This window comes from Passer montanus, unplaced genomic scaffold (genome assembly GCF_014805655.1).
Source record: "Passer montanus isolate IOZ18808 unplaced genomic scaffold, ASM1480565v1 scaffold69, whole genome shotgun sequence".
In the NCBI taxonomy this organism is placed as follows: Eukaryota; Metazoa; Chordata; class Aves; order Passeriformes; family Passeridae; genus Passer; species Passer montanus.
The window spans coordinates 3,168,055-3,186,424 of NW_024372036.1; positions in this window are offsets into that span (position 1 = coordinate 3,168,055).

The following is an 18,370-nucleotide window of genomic DNA, read 5'->3' on the forward strand; positions in this document are numbered from 1 at the left end:
AATCCCTTAAATATTTAAATATTTAACCATATCTACTTTTCAACAAACAACAAATAACAAACAAAAGTATTAAAAATGTAAGGGAGCTATTAAAACTACTAAACTATAAAAACTATAGATATAGTTTTTATAGTTACATATATATATATATATATATATATATAACTATTAAAACTAAATAGCTATTAAAGCTATTAAACTATTAAAAGGGAGGGGGAGATGTTGGAAGCCAGGGCACAGGGAATATTTCTCTGCCTCTCCTGAGAAATCCTGATCCCCAGGAGAACACAGCTTTTAACCTTTGTCCATGGAGAAAGCTTCCAAGACTTTGGGATGAATTGGAATCTAAGAGTGTGTGAAATAAATAGTAGTATAGTTCATCACAGGGTGAAAAACGTAGAGTTTTGGGTTTTTAGTGTGGAGGTAGAAGACAAGAGGAGGTGAACTTAAGTGGAGGATTCTCACGGGACCAGTGCTTTAAAAGCAATCCAGAGGCCAGAGCGAGCTGGCTGCTGGGTTTTCAAACCCTCAAACCTTCCTTTCTTGAGGGAAAGAAACAATTTTCTCTAAAAGGGTCAGAGACAGTGGAATCAGTCTGCATCTTTTCACTGGAGGTCACTGCATCTTCCCAGCTGGCACAGGATGGAGTGCTGTGGGTGCTTTGATGTCCAAATCTGATCCTTTGGCACCTGCCTTTCAGGTTTCATGCTAGACAGAGGGTCTGTGAAGTTCTCCTGCTCATTTTTCCTGCATTCCAGCCTGACCTGACCTTTGCAGGAGTCAAAATGATTTCCAGGCTGGGTACATCTTAGAGCACTGGGCTGTCTTCTCATCAAGGCATGAGACTTGGTAGGAAAAGGGAAGGATCAGTGAGGAATTTAAGCAGGTGCATGTGCTCCTATGCCACCAATCTGCTGCTGACTCCAGAGGACCTGAGGTGGGAGAGAAACACAGGCCCCAGACAACAGGTGATCATCTCTTGCCCATTAATTTCTGCAATTACTCTCCAATTACTCTTTTCTTTCCGATGGTTCTGTTGTCACTGTCAGAACAAAAATAAAAACCACATATTTGGGAAAGGACAGATAAAGCTCTCTGAGAGCCAGTTTGCAGCACAGAAGTCAAACTGCTATTTTGAGAGTAATGACAAGCACCAGAATTCCCCTTCTGCAAGTCCCCAATGTCCCCTCATGCTGATCTTCCTGATCTCCTGGACAGGTCAGAAGACCATCAGAAGGCCCTTGGGAAGGTGAAGTGCAGAGGGAACAGAGGGAGCTGTGCTAACAGAGCAGTGAGTGTGAAGGGCAGTGTGCTCCTGGGCCTGAGCCACCCTCCAGACACTGTCACAGGTGAGGCTGAAGGATGCTGTGTCCCCTCCTGGTGTCACCAACACCCTCTCGGGATGTCATTCCCTGTGCTGTGGGCACCCTGTGCCTCCACACAAACCTCTCTATGATCCTCTTGGCACACCAACCCTCTGTTCAGGTGGCTGTTTTACTTTTCTGGACACATTTCCTCTTCTGTCATGCCAGGTACACCAATGGCATAAACCACACAAATTTCTCTAACAGGTTTTTCCATTTTCTTTACTGGAATTTATATTTTTAAAGAGTGACTCCTTCAAGAACTGGAATCAGAGAGTCCATGAACGTGGTTCTGAAAAGTTCTTTTTTCCAGTCCTGTTAATCCACTGAGCAAGTGCAGCAATGAGGGGCAGAGTTTAACACAGCCTCAGAAAATGCCTTTGTTCTCTGATTTACCTTGAGCCCAGCATGCCCCAAAAGCCCAACCCTGGGCATAGCAAAGATGCACCAAGGCTTGTGAGATGCTCCCCTTGCTATGGATCTGCCTGGACCCTGCAGCCAGCGCTGATCCTGAGAGGTCACCACCCTGCTGGCCTTTCCCTTGGCCCTCCAAACCCATGCACATACAATGATGGCTGGACACTGTCCTTCTGGCTATGAATTTTGGTCATTTTGATTAAAAAGGGTGTGATAGAAACATGTATGGCTCTGCAGAAGAAGCTGGTATCTAGGTAAATTCTTATTATGTTTGTTGCCAGCTTCTGTAGTAATGAGTTGGATTAAAAGGACAGGCTGGTTTGGGGCTTTCCAGCCCTTTCTAGAGGTCCCTTCAAGCCTGTGGGACAGCTGGCACAGCTTAAGAGCTGTGTCTGTGCTGATATTGCCTCTTCAGGAGCACAGCAGAAATGGGCATTGCCCTTCAAAGGAGGCACTTGGATGCAGGGACTTTGTCTGTCTTGGCTTCCTTCACTTGCCTCACCCTGGGGACTCCAAAATTCAGGTCATGAGTGGGGCTTTCCAAAGGCAAGTCTGAAATAAGCCATCCCTTGTTTATTTGCCCCAAAGCAGTGGCTGTGATTCATCTGCAGATTTCATACCACTGTCCAGCTGGATGCCCCTGTTCTACTGATTCCTGCAGCTCTGCTTGCAGAGAACAAGTTTAAAATCATGGGAGTGGACAGGATCTTCTGGGTTGTTGTGTCTCGTCTTCCTCTGTCACCCACGTTATGCAATTCTTTCATAGGCTTGCAAAGCTGCAGCTTAAAATTAGGCAGATCTTTGCTCCCAGGGTTCCTTCAGGAAAGCCTTTGCAGAATTTCATTCCTCCAGCAGTCATTAATGCTGTCATTCCTTGTCTAAACATAGCCAGGAATGGTTTGGAGGCATTTGCTCAGCGGCCAGCATTACCCTCCAGCTTAAATCACTCATCTCTCTTTTCAGTGGGCATGCTGGAAAAAAAGAAAAGTGTTTATGGAGAGTGGCCACATCCCCACAGAGCCCCTGAAGCTGCAGGGAGCTGCCAGGGTCCATCTCAGGGCGCAGGGCCAAGGCCTGAGCTGGCACGAGGAGATGTCCCCAGCAGCTCAGGCACAGTCCCAAGGTCTCAGTGAGCCCCCACTGCTCTCTCCAGCCCTTCTGGAAACGCTGATTCCCTCTGCATCCTCCTTCCCCCGTGGCTCACAGCCATCTCATGCCTGAGTGATCTATCTCTGCTCCTTTTTGGATAAGCTGCCAGCATGGAGCAGAAATTCTTGTTCGTGGCGTCCAAGCACACGGCGGTGCATTTTTTACTGCTAAATTACATCCCATTTGTCTCAGTCTCACCCTTAAGGGCACCCAGCTCCTCCTGCACAATATTCCAGCCCTTATCAGCACCAGCAGTGACTCCCTGCTCCACGTCATTCCTGCCTTCTCTGCTAGGGTCATTTAAAGAAAATAAGGATTAAGATAGCATCCAAGACAGCTCCTCGACAAATTCCACCAGGAGCTCACTGCCAAATTTCAATTCCCCTTTCAGCACGGCCTGTTTTCTATCCATTGGCTGGTTCTTGACCCAGACTAAATCTCTTTCAGGGCACCTCATCTTAATGAGCACATTCCTGCTTGGCAACAGGGAATCAGGCAGACCTGGTCTCCCCTGTGTCCTGACTCCAGCGAGTCGTGCACAGGCTGCAGCTGGCAAACCCATCCCCCCTTCCTTTGCTCCATTTTTCCTTTGTCTCTCCACTCTCCCTGCAGAGCTGCTCCCAACTGTAGGAGCAATGGGGGGTATGGTTGGGATGGATGGAGACGAGAGATCTCTGCAGCCAGGTTTTGGAACTGCAAAGGAGTTTTGGAACTACTTTGTGTCTCTGCAGGCAGGTTTTGGAACTTGGGGTTTATTGCAAAGGGCCTGGGTGCAGGGGCCCTGCTGGGAGCTGCCAGACACAGCTCGGAGCAGGCACCAGAGAGGGAGAGAGAGGTAAAGAGAGTGGGAAAGAGAAGGAAGGCAAGAGCGTGGCAAAGAGGATGAGAGAGCGAGGAGGAGTAAAAGAGAGCAAAGTTCCCGTTGCAATACCATAAATCTTCTGTGCTGAATATTCTAATTCTCACTAACCAATCTAATACATGGTACAAATCCTACAGCATTTACATACAGCCTATAAGAATCATTACATTACCATACTGTGTTACATTTTAAAAACTACTCTTTGGATCCCTTCTGCCAAGCTAGAAGGGTCTGCTCTGACCCTTGGGCCTGTCTGCAAGCAGAGGGTATGGTTTCATCAAAAGGGGATTACCTTCAGCCAGCCATACCATTGTTTTCCAGTTGTTCAGTAACTAAGGTGTCTCAAAGCTTGCTTTCATTTCAAGCTCACTTATAGTTTCCATATTCTCAAAATCTTTTGCCAGGCAATCATACTTATAAGGCTTTTCTGTTTCATCTTCCCCAACACCCAATACCTCTCTCCTGCAGAGGACATGGGTGCATGGCAACTCCCTCTGCATTCCCCAAACCCTTTGCCTTTCCTCTCCCAGCTACCACATCAGCTCTTCTCCCTCCCTTTCCACAGTCCCTGGCTCGGTGGCTCCATCAGCAGCTGTCAGCCTTGCAGTTACAAATGATGGTCCTTCCTGCACACCAGGTTGGAGATATCCTTGTCCCCTAGACCTGATGTTGTCTTTATCTCATAAATCCCAGGCACTTGCTCCCATTTCCCTTTGCCCCCTGCTGTTGCCAGTAGCTGCTGCTGACAAAAAGTGCCTGCTGGGGTGACAAAGTATTTCTTTCATGCTGGGCTGATGCAGAGTACCAGAGCTAAGCCACATATTTTTGTGCATCTCTTCCTGCCAAGTTCTTCTTTTCTTTACTGCCCTCCCTTTTGCTCTCTGTTAGTCCCCTCTTCATTTTTAATATTACCACTGTTAAAGTTTTATAAGCTCAGGCTGGCATTTTTATGGGTGTAATATTCTTACAGTTCAGGATGTTTTTGAAATATTATATTTATTTTTTCCCAGCACTCAAAACTCCTTCAACTGGCACAACAGAGGTGATTTTAAAACTTTAAGCAAGGTTAAAATATGCCTTTTTTTCTTCTCCCTGCTTTGGAGCTCTGAAACTCTTTTATGGCAGAGTGTGGTTGTGTATCTGAGTGCATAGAAGAGAAGGAAACAGAAAAGCAATAGATAATTATTATTGCTGGGAAATTAACTCTATGCCATCCATTTCATCTGTTTTGGCCCTCCTGAGCATCTTTGGGAGTTAATCAGAGCCAGCTGCTCTCTCTGGTTATGCTGAGAGACCAGTTTGTTCAAGCTCTGAGCTGGATAAGTGTCACCTGCAGCCTGGGAAAAATCAACCACACCACGTGTGGTGCACAAACTCCATGGTGCAGCAAAAGAGGTGGGTGCTGGCAGGGATGGGTGGATGTGGCGTCATGGAGGTTCAGGCTTCAGACTCCATTTTCCCTCATAAAAAATGCCCCCAGGCCACTTGACTGAGAGAAAGATGGAGTGTGATCTCTCAAAAAACCCCATCTTCTGGGTTCTCATCACGTTGACCCAAAAGGAGTCTGATTTTATAAAAAACAAACAAACAAACAAACCAACAAAAAAACAAAAAAACCCAAACAAACAAAAAAAACCCAAACAAAAAAAACCCCAAAAAAACCCCTCCCCCCAAAAAAAACCCACCAAAACCCAAAAAACCAGTGGTGAAGATTTTTGCTCCCATGTCTCAAAAAACCCCATCTTCTGAGTTCTCATCACATTGTCCCCAAAAGGAGTCTGATTTTATAAAAAACAAACAAACAAACAAACAAACAAACAAAAAACAAACAAAAAACCCCTCCCCCCAAAGAAAACCCACCAAAACCCAAAAAACCAGTGGTGAAGATTTTTGGTCTTATGGATTACATCTTCTAACATATATTTCCTTTGCAGAGTGGGCTGCATGGGAACACCCCTGAGGTGCACAAGGAGTGACATCAGAGACAGTAAATAAATGGCAGTCTTTTTAAACCTGTTTTGAAGGAAGCAGTTGCAGTGCCTTTCCAGCACACCTGTGTTCACTCACTGAATAAATCCTTTCTTCACTGTTGAGCCAGCTTAAATCCCGAGCCCTAAAGGGCCCCCACACATTGTGAAAGTCCATTTTTCCTGTCCTAAACCATTTCCAGCCTGCCTGAGGTGCTCAGCTTTGAAATAATTTCAACAGTGGTTTCTTTCTAGAATGCTAGCACAGCTTCTTAAAGCACCTTACCAGTAATTACCAGGTTAGCTTGCAGCAAATCTGGGTGATGGGTGGTGCTGCTCCCGAAAATGAGACGCAGGGAGCAGCACAAGGTCAGGCAGAAGGACTGTAGCAGAGCAGCACTTCTCCCACCACTAATTCTGAGCCTTTTTCTAGTCAATATAACAAAGTGCAATCAGCCACTGCCTCACCATGTACCTCTGGGCACATTTAGGTACCCTGAGGAGTGGCTGACACTCCTGCAGAGCACCAGCTCTCCTCCTCTTTGTGGTTCTGCACGCTCCTGGCAGCAGGTGAGTGGAAACTAAGGAGAAAAGATTATTCAGTTATAAAGAGGGGGAAGACAATTACTTTGACTTCCAGCTTTCAGTCGTGCCTGCTTCAGTTTCACCCCAGGGAGTCACCTCAGCAATTAAACCTTAACTCAGCCACCACGTGGCAACACGACACAAACTTCACAGAATCACTGGGTTGGAAGAGACCTTCAAGACCATGAAGTCCAACCCAGCCCTGGCAGCTCAACTGAACCCTGGCCCCCAGTGCCACATCCAGGCTTTGTTAAACACCCCCAGGGATGGGGACTGCACCACCTCCCCGGGCAGCCATTCCAGAACTTTATCAATGTTTCTGGAAAAGCTTTTTCCTGATATCCAGCCTGTATTCCCTTGGTGCAGTGCAGGCTGTGTGCTCTGGCTGTGTCAGTGCTGCTGCAGACAGAGCCCAGCCCCAGCTGAGCACAGGCACCTTCCAGGAGCTGTGAGGGTGAGGAGGGCACCCCTGAGTCTCCTTTTCTCCAGGGACTTCCCTCACTGCCTTCATGTGAATGCACCTTCAGAACCTCTTCCACAGCCCAAGCTGCTGCTGTGTGCTTCCATGCAACACCAGCAAAGCTGCTTTTTAATTAGCATTGTTCTGTGACTTGATCTACCTCAGAGATGTTTGTACATCAGCAGGAGCCAGCTACTGTGGATGGGCAAGAGGCCTCATGTTGGCCAGGAATCCAACCAGCCCAGGGTTTGGCACATGGTTATGTGCTCTCTGAACAGGCAGAACATCTCCCTGGACTGGTTGTGGTGGGGCTGAGGGCAGGGCCATGACCCCACAGCCACGTCTGCCCCCAGCTGAACCTCCTTGTGGACAGGGAATGGTGTGTGCTCTCTGAACAGGCAGAACATCTCTCTGGACTGGTTGTGGGGCTGAGGGCAGGGCCATGACCCCACAGCCACATCTGCCCCCAGCTGAACCTCCTTGTGGACAGGGAATGGTGCTGCCCTCAGGGGATTCTCCCCGTCCCCCTGCAGATTGCAGATTTACAGCAGTGCAGGGCAGAGAAACAAGAAGGAGTCTGTTTCCCCACAGCCACAGATCTGGTGAGGACAGCTTGCTTCTGATTTGGTTGACCTAGAGAGCTCTGTGTCTCTCTTGGTACTTTGACAGCCAAAATCACTCAGGACACGGAGGAGCCAGGGCTTCCCAGGGCCTGTTCATCCTTCAGCTTGTGACAGCCACCTCCAGGCTCCCCAGGACTCCTCTCAGACTCACAGCTGTGGTTGGAACTATCATTGCTTTCCAGGGCTTTCCTCACCCTCCCAGGGCACCTCTTGATTTTGCCTGAGGGAAAAATGCACATTTCATCGGGAGAAACATTTGAAGAGTAGCTCCATTCATTTTCAGGGAATTAGCACTGGTTAAACCAATCATCAGACAAGCAGGCATGGATTTAAAGCCTACAGGGATACATTTACAACAGCCAGCAGCCCATAAACACAGCTACAGCTTCCCTGCATATGGTGATTGTAACAAGGTTTGTGCACAGGATTTGGTGCAAGGTGGCTGCTTGTTACCCTGCACCACACATAATGCTTGTGCAAAAGCTTTGTGCTTCCTAAGTAGCTGGAAAAAGATGGTGAGAGGCTTCCAGGCTGTCCTGGGCTGGCTGTCCAGCCTGAGATCTGATTGCCAGAGGTACCCAGTGACCACATCCCACACGTGAGTGCAATCCCCAGCTGGCAGAGGAGATGCTCTGCCTGTGCCACGGTGTCACCACGATATTTTATAAAAAATCCTTTGCTAGGACTTTTTCCCTCCTGAGGAGCTGAGGAGCCTCAGGAAAGAAATGTAAACAATTAACTATCTGCTGCTGTGGAATGCATCAGGTGCATCTGTGATTGGGGCCTGTTGGTTGTTTCTAATTAATGGCCAATCACAGTCAGCTGGCTCGGGCTCTCTGGGAGTCAGGAGCCTTTGTTATTCATTCCATTCTTGTTCTTTCTAGCCTTCTGATGAACCCTTTTCTCTCGATTCTTTTAGTATAGTTTTAGTATATCATTTTAGTATAGTATATATCATAATATAATAAATCAGCCTTCTGAAACGTGGAGTCCAGATTCATGTCTCCACACAGGGGGTATCCCCCACACCACGGGGTCACTTTTAGCACACGTGTCCCACCTCAGACATCTGGGTCCAGTCACTGGGTGTATCAAAGCAGCCCCTGTGTCCCCACCAGTGACAGCAAGACCAGCACCCTTCTCACAGTGACCAGCGCCAGCAGGATCTGCTGCTCTCCTTGTGTCCAGCCTCTTTCCTTTCCAGAGGAAACCGAGGCAGGAGGTTCTGCTCTGTGCCTGTAATTGCCTTCCAGCTTGGCAGAGGATGAGACACGATCTGATTTCCTCTTTATCTGACTCCAGATGGGTTTTCCAGCTGCACGGGCTCGGGCAGGAACGTGCTGTGGCACATCTGCAGCCCAGAAGTGGCACAGGGGAGGGTCAGGAGTGGGGCTGGGGCCATGGCAGGGGTGCAGACCCTGGCACAGCCCCGTGAGGACCAGGGCATGAGTGTGCCTTGCTTCTGGCTGTGGGGGTGGCACAGAGTGGGGACACCCCTGCTTTGGAGTTTGGTGCTGGAGGAGCTCACAGCCAAGGACTCTCCCTCTGCTCAGGTCCCCCTGCCTGCTCCAAGAAGCACTGGGGGGCCCTCCTGACCCACCACCAAGTGTGAAGAACACAGGGCAAGCTTGGTGCTGGAGGAGCTTATGTCCAAGGACTCTCCCTCTGCTCAGGTCCCCAAGAAGCACTGGGGGGCCCTCCTGACCCACCACCAAGTGTGAAGAACACAGGGCAAGGCTGGAAAAATAACTTTTCCCTCCTCCAGGCTTGAGCAGGTGAATGGGATTGTTGCTGGCTAACCCCAAGGGTCAAACCCTGAAGCCCTGGCCCTGGATGTGCTCCCAGGGCTTTCACTGGGGCTCTGCTCCAGTTCTCCTCACGCTTGAGATCTCCTGGCTCCCAGCCAGGTGCACAGCCTGAGGCAGCACTCAGCATCCCCAAAACCAAGCAGCCAGCTGCAGGCAGGAGACCTGTGCCTGATGGCTCTGGCTCCTTATGCAAGCTCCTGGCTAGAGAACTTTCCTCCTTTTCGGAGCAGGATGGTGCTCTGAGGAACAGCTCTGCTTATCTAACACAGCACTGAGGCAGGACAGCCTGTGGTCTGGCCAGGTCTCAGCTGCCCTTGGGAGCCTCGTGGGGATCCTGCCAGGGGCTGATAAATGCCAACAAAAGGATGTCAGTTGCTTCCAGGTTTGTTTATCCCTCCGATTCCTACAGAGGCGCACAAAGAGTTCACACGCAATCCGCGCGGAACACTCTTTATAAAAACAAATAAAAGCGCCCTTGCTGTTCACAATCAGCTTCCCTCCAGGTCTATTTTAGCCCTCTGCCTGAGCAGCAGCTCCTTCAGAATCGGGGGCTCTGCTGATGGGAGTTACTTCTGTCCCTCAGCAGGCGCCTCAGTAATTTTCCCCAGCCGGTTACGTCAGCGGAGCCCTGCACCAGCAGCTCCCCGATTATGCAAGCTCCCTTTCCCAGAGACACTCAGGGATGGTCTTCTCAACCTTTACTCGCCACAGGGAGAGCTGCAATAAAAGCTTTGCTGATAAAGCCCAGCAATATATCGATAAAAGAAAAGCTGGAGATGGTATTTGTGGGAAACTGAAAGGAGAAGCGAAGGGGTGGGCTGCAGCCTGTATGGGCACACAGGAATCTAGAGCCAGCAGTTGCTTCTAGGTTTGTTTATCCCTCCGATTCCTACAGAGGCGCACAAAGAGTTCACACGCAATCCGCGCGGAACACTCTTTATAAAAGCAAATAAAAGCGCCCTTGCTGTTCACAATCAGCTTCCCTCCAGGTCTATTTTAGCCCTCTGCCTGAGCAGCAGCTCCTTCAGAATCGGGGGCTCTGCTGATGGGAGTTACTTCTGTCCCTCAGCAGGCGCCTCAGTAATTTTCCCCAGCCGGTTACGTCAGCGGAGCCCTGCACTAGCAGCTCCCCGATTATGCAAGCTCCCTTTCCCAGAGACACTCAGGGATGGTCTTCTCAACCTTTACTCGCCACAGGGAGAGCTGCAATAAAAGCTTTGCTGATAAAGCCCAGCAATATATCGATAAAAGAAAAGCTGGAGATGGTATTTGTGGGAAACTGAAAGGAGAAGCGAAGGGGTGGGCTGCAGCCTGTATGGGCACACAGGAATCTGCAGCAGTGCTGCCTCTTGAAAAGACAGACACACTTTTCTAGTTCATCCAGGCTAAAGCAGGGACAAAGATTTTTTTTTTCCCCTGGGGTTTCAGTTTATTAGTCAAATGCTTTGCAGTCGTGGGTTTTGCGTGACTGAGCTACCTCTGTGCTCCCACTGAGGCACCCTAGAGCTTGCTCACAGATGGTGCAGGAATCCCTGCATAACAAGGCAGGAGCCTTTAACTTATTTTATTTAAATCCCCATCCCCTACTATTTTTTTTCTTTTTCTTTTTTTTTTCCTTTTCTTTTTTTTTCCCTTTCCATGGCTGTGCAGTTTTATCTTTGTACAAGGACTCCAGAAGGGGGAAGATGTAAGCAGTTTTCTTCACCAGGGCCTTCTCAAAATGTTTTCATTCACTCTGCTCAAACATCTCCTTAGTTGTCCAAGCATTTTCTTCATCCCATGGAATGGTTTGGGTTGGAAGGGACCTTCAAAGTTCAAGTCCAGCTCCCCTGCCATGAGCAGGGACACCTTCCACTAGATGATGGGGAATCCACAGCTTCTCTGGGTAGCCTGTATCCAGGGGACAGAAAAGCAGGGAAATGGGGTAATGTCACTGCCTGGATCTCCAGTGACAAAATTCCTCCTTTGACCTTCCTGCCTTGCTGCCTGCCAAGTCTTCCCTCCTGCTCTTTGGGCAGCACTGGAAAAAGGCCTGTGCCTGACAGCAGGGATGCTCCTACAGACCCCTACAGCTTGTCACAGTGTAAGGGAAGAGGAGAGGGCATCACATTGCCCCTGTCACAGTGCTGTGGGGGCAATGTGATACCCTCTCCTCTTTCCTCCTCGTCCCACCAAGCCAAAGGGTGGCAATGGAGCAGGGGACTGATACTTTAAAAATTTGTGCAGTGGGAGGATTTTTGCTGCAGCAAGAGCAGTTCAGAGTGAATTGGCTCACACAGTGTGATTCTGTTGACTGTTCAACTCCGTATCAGGCACTAAATCTGACTATAAAGAGAAATAATTGACTGACTGCTTGGCTTTTCTTGGGACAGTAGCTATAGAAACTCCTGTCAGACACAGGTGCAGCAGAAACGTGTTTGCCTGACCAGAGCAGAATGTGTCAGTCAGCACAGCAAAGTTTACCAGAGGTGCTCACTGCAAAATGCCACGTGCTGGTGTTTCCCCGTGCATAGCAGGATTGCTGAGGTAATGCTGGGAAAAGGAAATAAAAAATCACTTATCATCTCTAGCCACGAGCGTCAGAGAGGAATAAATGTCAATACCCCTATAATTGAGCTCAAGAGGTTCCTGTTAGCCACGGTGATCTTGTTGGAGGGATGTGGAGCTGAGTCAGACAGATAAAACTGGTCCACATTTTTCAAATCATTTATGAAGCCCTGCAATCCTGGGCTGAAAGGAACCAGCAGCAGATTTGTGCTCCATTGGACAAATATTTCAGCCAAAGGAAAAATCCAAGCACCTTCTTTATGACATTAAAGAAAACCACTTACTGTTGGGACATTTAAAATTCCCCAACATCATTGAAAAGGATGAAGAAGAGAAAGATAAAGATAGAATCAAAGAACTGCAAAACCATTTATTGGAAACAGAATTACTACTTCCAGTGACTCAAAGTGGTCAGGGTTTCTCATTTGCTAAACACAGAAGAGAGTCCTTTGCATCCATCTGCAATGATATTGTCTTCTCCTTCTTTGGCTCAGTGAGCAAAGTCCAGCAGAAACAGCCTGGGAGTGTGTGCCCTAAGAGGAGAACTGGAATTAGCAGCCCTCTGCCAGTATATGCTGGGAAATCTCAAAACTGGAATATTTTGAATGTGTTATCTGAGCCAGCACTCAGTGAATGGTGGGAGAAGAAGAAGATGCAGGGAAAGGGTGAGATGTGCTACAGAGTTGGAGAATTCCATGTTCAAGCTGAACTAAATTCTCCCTGAGGAGCTGTGCAGGTTAAGGCACAGAATAATGGAATCACAGAATGGGTCAGGCTGGAAGGGACCACAGTGGATCATCCCTGTCCCAGGGAAAAGCATTCTCAGAAGACTGAGAGTGACCAGATCCCATCCTGGCCCCAAGCAGTTTTCCTCTTCTGCCACACACTCCCACATTTTGAGCCCTCTTAACTACTCAGTGTCAAAAGCATCAAGCACTAAACAGCTTTTAAGCAGCACATTCCCACACAGCCCTGTGAAATATTTAATATTAGGATGCTGTATTTGGGACAGGCAGCATTTCTGACAAAGGGGACGTGGTGAAACAGCTCTTTTTTGTCTCACCAAGCAATCTGTCTGCAGGGAGGATGGGCAGGTACAAAGCAATGAAAGGGACCTTTATGTCCTTTGAATGTGTAAGAAACTCCTTGAATTAATAACCAGCACTTACATCTAGAGGCAGACCCAGGTTATTAGGAAGATTAACAGTGGCCAAGCACTTTTCTTTAAATGTGGAGCTGCAAAGAGCTCCCTTGGCACGAGCCTCGTTGCAGAGGGCATTCCAATCCATCAGGGGCTGAAGGGAGCATAAATCAAACCTGAAAGTGTAAGATAAACCCACCCAGCCCCTGATGACCCTTCCTTGGCCGTAGTGCCCCATGGCATTGCGGCGTGTCATGGGTGCAGACATGAAAGGAATTTTGGGGACCTGGTTCATCCTGATGCTGCTGACTGCTTCAATCCACCACAGCCCAATCCTGCTCACATTGGGACATGCAATATGTCCCAGGATTAAGGATTTTGGGGGACCTGGTGCATCCTGCTGCTGCTGACTGCTTCAATTCAGAGCAGCCCAATCCTGCTCACACTGGGACCTGCCTCAGCTTTAGCATTAAATACCAACTCCAACATAAATTTCCCCCATATACAGGCTTGACACTGACTTGGGGGTCCCTTTTGGCCTCCTGTCTGATGAGGACTCTGCCTAGTAATGCAATTAACACACAGGCTTGGCGCTTAGCAAACCTGCCTACAGAGCTGCCAGCGAGTGCTGGCCGGGGGGACACGCACAGCTGCCACCTCTGCGACGCCAAGGTCCCCCTGCTTGGGCATTTCAGCTCTGCAAAGCCACCAGCTCCCTTCCCTCTCCCACGTGGAGTGTGCCCACTGCCTCAGCCCTGACGTGTGTCCTTCTCAGAGCAGCAGGAGGAGGATGAGGAGGAGGAGTAGGATGAGGAGGAGGATGAGGATGAGGAGTAGGAGGAGGATGAGGAGGAGGAGGATGAGGAGTAGAAGGAGGAGGAGGATGGTGAGGATGAGGATGAGGATGAGGATGAGGGTGAGGATGAGGATGAGGATGAGGATGAGGATGAGATGAGGATGAAGATGAGGATGAGGATGAGGATGAGGATGAGGATGAGGATGAGGATGAGGATGAGGATGTGGATGAGGATGAGGATGAGGATGAGGATGAGGATGAGGATGAGGATGAGGATGAGATGAGGATGGTGAGGATGAGGATGAGGGCCGGGTTTGTCTCCCCCACCATGGCTGGGTGCAGGCTCAGGGGTGTCCCCCGTGTGCCGCAGCCGCTCGTGTGTGACACGGGGACCCCGGGGTGTCACACGTGGCTGCTCGGCGCCGCTCCCAGCCGCCCGCCCTCCTAATCGGCGCTAATTCAATTTTCGGCTTTGCTCCCTGATCCTTTCATGCCGCCTCCTGAGCCGCTTTGTGCCGACGTCTGCTGATGTCAGCAGCTGCGGGATGGCAGGGGAGGGATGGGCTTGGGGGATGTCACAGCTCAGGACATTCCTCTGGCTGCCCTGGAGGACTCCAGGCCCTGGCAGGGGGCTCAGAGACCTTGGCACAGAGTCAAAGACACCCGTGCTTTTGATTTTAACCCATGGAACAAACTACCAGCTTTGCATGAAGATGTACAAGCCACGAGAGTTTAAGCAGAATGATAGTTAATTTGTCACAGGGTGAAAAGTAGAATTTTGGGGTTTTAGAATGGGGGTTCAGGGGAGAAGATGGAGGGATTTGGGCGTGTTCTGTCCTTCCTCCTTCTTCTTCTTAGCCTCCACTTTCTGTGTAATGGTGGCACTTTTAGATTGGATATCAGAAGCCAGGACATTCCTCTGGCTGCCCTGGAGGACTCCAGGCCCTGGCAGGGGGCTCAGAGACCTTGGCACAGAGTCAAAGACACCCGTGCCTTTGATTTTAGCTCATGGAACAAACTACCAACCTTGTATGAAGATGTACAAACCACGAGAGTTTAAGTAGAATGATAGTGAATTTGTCACAGGGTGAAAAGTAGAATTTTGGGGTTTTAGAATGGGGGTTCAGGGGAGAAGATGGAGGGATTTGGGCGTGTTCTGTCCTTCCTCCTTCTTCTTCTTAACCTCCGTTTTCTGTGTGATGGTGGCACTTTTAGATTGGTTTAGAGTAGAGACAGACTGTCTAACATAGGTGACAGGTATTGGAAAATTATTGTAAATAAAGTACACCTAGTTCTTAGTATAAAATGTTAACACCACCCCAAAGGGGGTTAGTGTGCCATGAACTGACCTGCCAGACAGACCTCTGCGGGTCAGAAAAAAAAAAAGTTCTAGATAAGGAAAAATAAACAACTTTGAAAAGCAGAACCGACGCATCTCGGCTTCTTCTTCAGTTGTGGGGCTGGGAAAAAAGACTCTTTAATACCTCAGGAGGCATTTCACCAACACAAAACCCCAGAGGGGACACTGCGGGGTCACCTCCACCCTGGGGTTTGCTCAGTGGTGTTCACCGGGATGCGCAGGCTCCCCGGGATCCTCTGGGGTGACGAGAGGGGTGTTGTGAGTGGATTCTGCACAGCCAGACCTAGGCAAGGGATTAAAATGTTGTGCCAGTGGTACGAGGAGCTGTCTACCCTGCTCCGAGGGGAAGATTAGTGAGCTCAAGCTCAGCATGAAATTCAGGACGAAGATCTTATCACATGCCAAGAAAATGTTTGCCTCGTGCCCTAATCCTCCTGGAGGGGGCTGAATAGCAAACAGCACAGCCTGAAGGGGCCCTGCTTGGCTGCCTCCAGCTCCTGGAGAGCACAAACCCAGCTAATCACCCCCTTCTCAGCCCTCACCACTGAGCTGCCCATGGCACTGAAAGCCTGATCCCAGTGGCTGCAGAGCTGGGCACCGACAGGCTCGGGTGTCCTTGTCCCCACTTCTGTCTGTAGGAGTTGATGGAGTGACTGGATTGTCCTTTGTCTCCTTAAAAAGGAAGAAAAGCCCAGAAGTTTCTCTCTTCAATTAGGTAAAAAGACACTTCATAGGACCTTGGGGACTTCACCTCAAACTTAAGGATAGCCAGTTGGACAGAAGCCAAAAAGTCCTGCCTAAACAATTTACTAGAAAAAGAAGAGAACAAAAAAACAAATCACTTTTGTGGGGTGTTTTACCAGGCTCAAGAGATTCTTGCCCCTGGCTCAAGTTTTCTGTGTAAAGAGCTTTGTTATTTTGCCTTTTATTGAAACTTTTCTGTTTCCAACACTACCAGAGAAGACATCCTGCTGATTTTATGCCATCTGAAGTGGCTGAGCTGTCTTGGGTGTGATATAGATCTCCAAGAGCTCTTAAGACCTGGCTCGAGCAGACCCCTCTATCACCCATCCTCCTCCCAGGGGAGATCAGGTGTGGGGAAAGCTGGGCAAACACAGAGGGGAGCAATGAACCCTTGGCAGCTTGGTGTTGAGCAGACTCAGGATCAAAGTGAGTGCCAGTGTCAGGAAAATGAATCCACAAACATCAGAGGTTTATGTCCAAAAAGGAGACAGAGGAGTCTTTTTTGCTTTATACTAATAAAGGGAGAGGCCATGGGCCATTCCCCTGGGGTCTCTTAAATTTTTGGAGGATGCAGCCTCCTTTTTATCCCAATTTCCTGGCTGCATTTCCCTTCTCTTGAAGGTACTTGAGAGGTACAGACTTCCCATAATGCCTGATACAAAAGATTCCCCCCTAATGCATTACCCTCCTTTTTAATTTTTAATTCTTATGGAATTTTGCCCCATTGCTTCTTTCATCTTTCAATATCCAATTTCATTTATCAGCCAACCTACAGTTTGTTTGTAAAGGCAAATATGTTTTTCCATTCATCAATCAGTAGAATCCTTCCTATTGTTTCTTTTATCTCTCAGTGCTGGTTTTATCTACCAGCAGACCCACAGCTTGTTTGGAAAGACAAATCCACCATTCCTCTCACCTGGGAGCTCAAGGATGCAGCTCGGTGCTGCTGAACCTCGGGATTCTCCTTGTCCTGGCTCACACCCCTGCCAGGGCTTGGCACTGCTCCTGCTCTGGGCATGGCCATTCTCCCCCCCTCACCCTGCCCAAGGGAATTTCAGGGATTCCCAAGTTCTGGAGTCCCAGGTAAAACAGGATCATAAATTAGGTAATTAATTTGTGCCCTCAGACACAAAGTGCCAAAGGCATGCAGCTGGAAACCAGCAGCCCTTCTCTGACATGTGGCACATGAATCCAGAGCCAGTGTCACACATCTTCAGGCCCCAGAGGTTGGGGGTTTCACGTGGCAGCAGGCAGAGGGTTTTCCAGTGGCTGCTGCAGTGCTCTTGGTCTCCCAGTGGCTTTGTCCCCCACTCCTAGTGGGACTTTGATGGCAAAGCCAGAATGTGCTGCCTCCCCCAGCCACAGTCACCTCCTCTTCCTCTCTCTGAGGGTCTGTCACTCACAGGTGAGTCCACACAATGCCATCACCTCCCCTGCTGAGTCTTGACTTGCACAAACTGCTTTTTCTGCTCCCAGTCAGCAGTGGCCAGGTGCCAGGGCAGTGCAATAGGGCAGGGACAGGAGCTTTCTGTGCCCCACAAGTGCCACAGATGCACTCCCAAGCCTCCCGTGCTGGCTCAGGACAGCAGCAGGCTGCAGGTCAGGTGTCACTGCTTAATGCCACAGGCACACTGGGATCTTCTGCCTGCTCCCTGTGACGACAGCGCAAAGGCAACTGGCCGCAGAAATGATGTGAAAAAAATAGGAAAAAAAAGGTTGGAACAATTCATAGAGCAAAGAGGTTGTGGGTAACGTCCCCAAAGCTGGGAGGATGTGTTGCTCTCACCTGTGTTTGCCTTCAGCCCTGCCCTGGTGCTGCCACCAGAGGCAGGAGTGACACACCAGAGGCAGGAGTGACACACCGTGACATCCAGCTTTGGGAGGGGAACGTGATCCCAGAGATGTCCCTGATTTTTTTTGTTGATCCTGGGGTTTGTCAGAGGGCTACAGATGCTTTCCTCATCTCCAGTGCCTCCCCTGCACAGAGGACAGGGGCAGACACACTGGTGTCTGAAAAGCAACTTTGCTTCTGTGTGCACTGAGAGGTGATAAAAGCATTTTCAATCAAGGGGTGTGAGGTAACACAGATAAAAAAAAAAAATCTCTGTGAAAGAAACTTCATGGGCAGCACAGAAAGAGAAATCACCATCAGGATCCCTTTGAGCTGCCATGCACCCACAGGTGATGCTCAGCATTTACATCTGCACTGCTTAATTAGCACAGTGTCCATCATCCTTCAGGCTGTGGGCAGTGGAATATGGAACAGAGAGCCATGGAATGCTGGTCCATCACTGGTCCTGTGCCACTGGCAGACTGGGAACTGCCTCGCTGCTGCAGCTGAAGGTTTTATTAAATCTGCATGTTTGGCAGAGCAGATTCAGGGGGTGCTCCAAGCAAACAAACTTCTCACATCTATGAAGGATACAATGTAAGGAAAAAAAAACCCCAAAAACTCATTTATTTTCAAGATTCATTTGGGGTATTGGGAAATTCTACTGAGAAAGTTCAGAGCCAAGAAGAAGAAAAAATCTGACAGCTGCCTTTCTG